Below are 6,660 nucleotides of genomic sequence, written 5' to 3'. Positions count from 1 at the left end.
TTATGTTTTCAATTCATAGCGACAAAAAATTTATTTTGTGAGAACAATAAAGTGCAATACAGAGAAAAAATAGACTGCAATAATAAACTTGTTTATTTGCAAATAAATATCACAAAGATCAAATCGCTTTGAATGGAAAATAGAAATGATAATAATACAGAATTGATAGATGAACTTCAAAGATTGTCATTAATTTTAGTGTCATCATCATCCTCATGAAACATTGGCAACAGATCTCCCCAGTCACTGTTTCTGGCGCATCTGTACATGTCTCTGTAAGACAGGACAAGAAAATCAAATATGACACACATCTTCATAAAACAGACAAAAGAGTGTAATCTGATACAGATCATATAGCTGGATGAAATCTGAGAGATTGGTGAAATGAATGTGTTTCATACTTTCCATGATGACGGGCTGTTACGGCCACTTGTTTGAGTTCTCCATCAGAGCAACAGAGCTGACACTGAACATGTCTGGGTCTACGACGGACTTGTGCCGTGAGTCTGCCCATATCAAAACCCTCATTCTGCTGAGTCTTCTCTTCCTGTGATCTGGATATGATGAGGTAACTGAACTTCTCCTGCTGTCTTTCTTGGCTCTGTGAAGTTTGATCAATGGAGAACGGATGAGAGAAACATCACTAGATTTCTTAACACAAGTGTGAGAGGTCAGGCTAGGATCTTGCTCAACAGCTCAATAAAATGAGATCATATATGTATTTAAAATCTATTGTGTTACAAATCCGAATTACAAATCCAAATCTGTGTAAATGTTTTGTTTTGTCGAACACAGAGAAAGATATTTAGAAGAATGCTTGTAACCAAACAGTTCTTGGCCAACATTGACTTCCATAGTAGGAAAAAATACCATGGAAGCCAAAAGCTCCCCAAACTGTTTGCTTTCCTACATTCTTCAAAATAACTTATTTTGTGTTCAACAAAACAAAAAAATATAAAGTCATTTTTTGGTAATCAATGGTGGACAATAACTGTTTGGTTATAAGCATTCTTCCATCTTTCTCTGTGTTCAACAGAATAAAGACATGTATACAGACTTGGAACAACCTGGGGACGAGTAAATTGAGACCATTTTCATTTCTGTGTATACTTATATACACTTCAAGTATATTTCACTTTATACTTAAAAAAGCAAGTACTGTATACTCATATCAATGTACTAGTAGCATGCTTGTTTATTTACTGTTTAATTCTTAAACAGATAGTTTACACAAAAATTAATGTTTTAAGTTCAAATGATTGTTTCAAACCTGTAAAAATGACTTTGTTCTGCTGAACACAACCAGTAACCAAACAGATCCATAGTAGAGAAAATAAATACTATGGGAGTCAATGGGGGAAGAGATCTGTTTGGTTCCTGACATTCTTCCAAATATCTTTGTCTTCATTTACAAATATCTTCATTTATAGAGGTTTTGAACAATCTAAGAGTGAGTAAATTATAAAAGATATTTTAGTTTTGGGTGAAATATCCCTTAAATGCCATTCCAGCATCCAAGGCTACATTTATGGCAAGAACCAGGTTATCCATACATATTAGTCTATACACAAATTGATCCATACACAACACAAGTCAGGGGTCGGGGCAATTTAGAGTAATGTACTTTTTCATTACTACTTGACACTAAATTGACCAAATTTTTGGTTAATAAAAGTACACTTTTAAGGTCTGGAGAGCAGATAAGAAGACAGAAAGAACACTTTAAAAAGGTTGTATTTGACCTATAATCCCAGTCTAGATACAGTATTATACTTTTATTGTGTTTCACAGTATTTTACTATATAACAGAAAATTATTGTTCAAATTACAAAAATCCATTACAGTGTATACTAATAAAAGAAGTATACTAATACCACACTTGAAACTTTTTTTTGTAAAACTTTGCAAAGGTAAGCTGTAAATAAATGCATAAGTATGTATTTATAATTATAATATTGTAATTTTGCAAATCTTTAGCTGGCAAATTAGTTCATTTGTTATTTGAAGAGGAATTAGGCTAACTTCGCGTAATCGCGTGTGGCGCCACGGGTACTTGAGAGCACGCTCTCCAATGGTAAGACTATGCAATGTCACGACTACGCCACCCCAGCATTGAACCAGATCGGGAAATACCCCTACTAGGGCACACAAGTTCGTTCCTCTCTCTCCAAATCACAAGACAATGAGACGTGAATAGGTATAGAAAAATAGAATTCTTTATTTAATAATCATAAATACTTTAAAAAACTACTGGAGTCAGTGAAACAATGGTGCTAGCTGGCCAGGCCACTGGTTGGTATAGGAGCAACAAAGCTCAATCAGTACACAGACATGCAGGATCTCGTGACGGAGCTGGGGTGCACCATTACAGGCTAAGCGGTGGGCCTCAAATAAGGCCGCGATGAGGACACCGTGCCACACTTCGTAAGCACACACACACACACTAGTGAGATACACTACAAGAAAACCTCTACCGCACACTGAAAGGAGAATTTCCGTCACCCGGCATATGATGGCTAGCCTGACCGCCTTTGGGTCACCCCGCTCCTGAGAACGAGAAGAAAAGCAGTTAACAATATATAACTGTGGCCTCTCAGGAAACCGCATTAAATGGTAATATTGCCAGCAAGCAGCTGTCGGCGGCAAGTAATACACTGTTGCTTACCGATAATAGTAAGGCAAAACGCACAAACACAAATACATCAATTATATCAAAATCTAAACGCAAGCAAAATATAAGAAATAAGAAAAACACAAAACAAACAAATGTACGGTAGCCGCAGACCACAACTGTACATAAACCTTGGTCCGAAACAGTTGTAAGCCAGACAGTTATCAAAAACGGCTGTAAACAAATTATAACAAAAAAGAACAAAGTAAATTATAACCCAAACAAATAAACCAAAACGGTTAAAGCAAACCCAAAACAAATAAACTAAAGCAAAACAGATAAACCAAAACGAATAAACTAAAGCAAAACAAATAAACTAAATCAAAACAGTAAAAACAAAACAGCAGCGTCGAGGCAAACAAGCGTAGTGATCAACGCCCACTTTAACCCCCGATCAGCAGGGCTTCCGTTTAAACATCCGGCAAACCATTCATTCCTCCCATTTACGAGCAGAAGAGCAGCAGTCACTCCCGACACAACACGCGTGATCAGATCTCACTTACAAAACCGGAACTTCAGCAGAGATTTAAAGGGAAACCGGCGACGGGTACGCTCAGTAGCTCCCGACAGACACCAGCGGACACTCACGCACAAGCAGTAGAGCGGCAGTCACTCGCAGCACAACGTATAGTGTGCGCGATCGGTTCGCTTTCCTACCCTGAAACTCTAGCAGCAAGGTAAAGGGAAAAGCCTCAAGCAGTACGATTCGTACCTCCAGACAGACACCAGCTCGCACCTGAGCAAACGAGCACCGGCAACCAACACCCCGATGACGCAATATCCTACAACTCTGGGGATGCCCCTTATATAGTCCAAATGGGGCCCGCAACCTAATCATGGGGCGGGGACAAGCATAAAGGGGCACTTCACCACACGCGGAAATTCCAACTTTAACCCGGAAGCAACGTCTCAATTTAGTAACGCTGTGTCACGAGTGAGGTTGGAAGAACACAATTTCAGGCACCAGTGAAGGGGTTGTGGGAAATTAAGATCAATATATGGATCGACATAAAAATGGATGATTGATTTTGTTTAAATCAGATGTATTTTCCTACATGACATGATTGTGAACAAAAGCTTGAATCTGAGAGTTCTACAGTTGCTAGATGTTGCCAGAGATCGGAATGTGGTCAGTAAGTGGGGGGTTGCATGATCTGCTTATGTGTGTGTGTAACAAGAACATTTTATTTTTGGGGAAGAAATGTGTACACTGAAGGATCTTATTGTGGTATTAAACGTGCCTTTACATTTAATATGCTTAGGATTTTATTATTGTTAACTAACTATGCATAATATGTTGAAAATATAACCAGTGTGTCAGTTGAGTTAATTAAGAATTTAGCGCTGAATACTGTGGGGCTTTTCCACAGGATATTACTATGTGTGTGTGTTAAGATCAGGTTACGCACAGAGCATGTTGGGCCTCTATAATTTGTTACAGATGAATGGTGGTTTGAAAAACAAGGCAGTGAGCTGATTGGCTGAGACAGGACAAAGAAGGAAAAGCGGATTGGAACCCGCCACGGAGAAGAGATTCGACGAAAAATATATAAGCTTCTGAATGTGTTTTTCGGAGTCGATTCTTTGTTAAGACTGTTTTGAGTCTGAGGATCCACCGAAACAGCTGTTTGTTTGAGACTTCTGATCAATAAATGTCAACGTTTTCTGAACTGGCCTCTCTCCAATTTTTGAACGCGCAGAACATTGCTTTAATGTTCATCAGATGGTGACCCCGGACGCGATTGGAGAAAGAGGCATCTAAAGAGAATTGTAAAACTCGGAGAGTGACCGAAAATTGGGACGAGACAACTTTTGACTTCAACACGCTGTCGACAGAATTAAATAAGGTGAGCAGAGACCTGTTTAAACGAACTTCTGCAGATTGGATATTCCAAATTTATGTGTTGAGTTTGAAGTATATCCGTAACATTGATTAATTTTTTTTTTAAATCATTGATATTTGTTGATCAGAATAAAAGGATATTTTTTATATATATATTGGAAGACGGGGTGAGAGACCCGCGTCACGATAGTTACGAAAACGTCTCGGTTACGTCTGTAACCTCGGTTCCCTGATGGAGGGAACGAGACGTTGTGAGAGACTGACTGGGGTTTGATCTTGAGAACCTACCTTCTCCGAGATAATTAATTAATAAAACGCCAATGGGCTTGGCGAATGGCACGCGCACGCCAGTCTCCGCCCCGTGCATACGGGTATAAAGGAAGATTGCGGCGGTCATTCACTCACCCTTTGTACTGAGGAACCTGAGAGGGCACTCCCGTTCACTGCAGTGATTCGGTGCAGCGTTGTGGCATGAAGTCACAACGTCTCGTTCCCTCCATCAGGGAACCGAGGTTACAGACGTAACCGAGACGTTCCCCTTCAGTCGGTCTCTCGACGTTGTGAGAGACTGACTGGGGATCATTCTTAAACTCCACAGCGCTTGCACCGATATCACGACCTCTAGCGGAGCGACCCTGACTGGGCTAGCGAGTCCCAGAGTGCTACCGCGAGACGTAATCTTCCAGTCATATAGTATTGGTCATACCGAGAAGCCTCTACTGACGGCCTCACGGACAGTGGCGTACGCCTCTAGTAGCGAGGAGCTGTCCGGAGCCGAACACTGGGGAAACACTGCTCTCCTCTTAGAAGAGTGTGCTACGGAGGCCACATCCTACCCGGAGGGGAGGTACATGTGGAGACATGACATGGTCTCCCCGGCGGGGAGAACAACATGCGGAAAGGTGTTAGCCCGAATAGGGGGACAATCCAGGTGGGATTACCACCGGCGGGGAGGTCACAGATTCACCAATCGGGAAATCCTGAGTGAGGAATTCAACACACGGGACGACCCAGAGGGGAGTCACTACGTATGGGGCACTAGTCCTAATACAGGGGTCTGCCTGAGCAGGGATGACTCTACCTGTAACGGACCTGGTTCTAACAGACGGCTCCGCTCAGTCTGTTACCAAGTGCAATGCTTAGTGATGGATGGAATGCCTATACTTCGCCCGAGAGGGGAAAGTAGGTAGGCTACAATAGCGCACTAGTCTCACCTGGTGAGGGGAGAAGGCGCTTTCGCAGGCGTACGCCCAAACCAGGAGCCCACCCTAAACGTTGGCGGCGTTTAAGGGCATGTGCTGCAACTGGTTCCTCGTGGAGATTGTAAAATCTCGTGAAGGTACTGGGCGTAGCCCAACCCGCAGTTCTACAATGTCTGCCAGAGAGGCGCCCTGTGCCAGTGCCCACGAGTGGAGTGGGCTCTCACTGCCAGCGGGCACGGCGATCCTGGGATTGGTACCCAGTGCGCCACTTCTGTTTGGAGACAGCCCCCCCCGGGTGCCGTCTCCCAGAACAGACAAAGAGCTGCTCAGAGCTTCTGAGGCTCTGTGTGTGGTCCAGACGAGGCGCAGCGCGCGTACTGGACACAACACATAGAAAGGTTGGGTCTTCCTCTCCGGAGGGGAGCGCCTGCAGGTTCACCACCTGGTCCCGGAAGGGAGTAGTGGGAAGCTTGGGCACGTCGTCGGGATAGGATCTCAGGACCACGTGAGAATTACCGATCCCGAGTTCCAGGCACCTTTGGGACACAGAGAATGCCTGTAGGTCCCCCACCCTCTTGATGGAGGTGAGCGCCACAAAGAGTGCATCTTTCATCCAGCTGAGGAAGATTGCAATACTTAGGGGCTCACCAGGGCCGTACCAAGGCCCTGTAGGACCACATTAGGGTCCCAAGAGGGTACGGAGCGCGGCCAAGGCGGACACGCCCTTCTCGCGCTCCTGAGGAACCTGGTGACCAGGTTGTGCTGACGGGGATACTTACCTGCAGGTCAGCACTGACCCGATCAGGCAACTCCACGGGTTCTCCTCCCGGGGAGAACACCAGGACAATTGTTATAAGCGTATGACCGCCTAGAGGCGGGGCTCTAGCCTGTAAGACAGTCTCCCGGACCGCTAACGGGCAAGCCCTAGTCCCGTCCAGGGGCCA

Source organism: Barbatula barbatula (genome assembly GCF_947034865.1).
Source record: "Barbatula barbatula genome assembly, chromosome: 3".
NCBI classification, from domain to species: domain Eukaryota; kingdom Metazoa; phylum Chordata; class Actinopteri; order Cypriniformes; family Nemacheilidae; genus Barbatula; species Barbatula barbatula.
The sequence above is the reverse complement of the archived record's forward strand: the minus strand, read 5'-3'. Positions refer to the sequence as shown.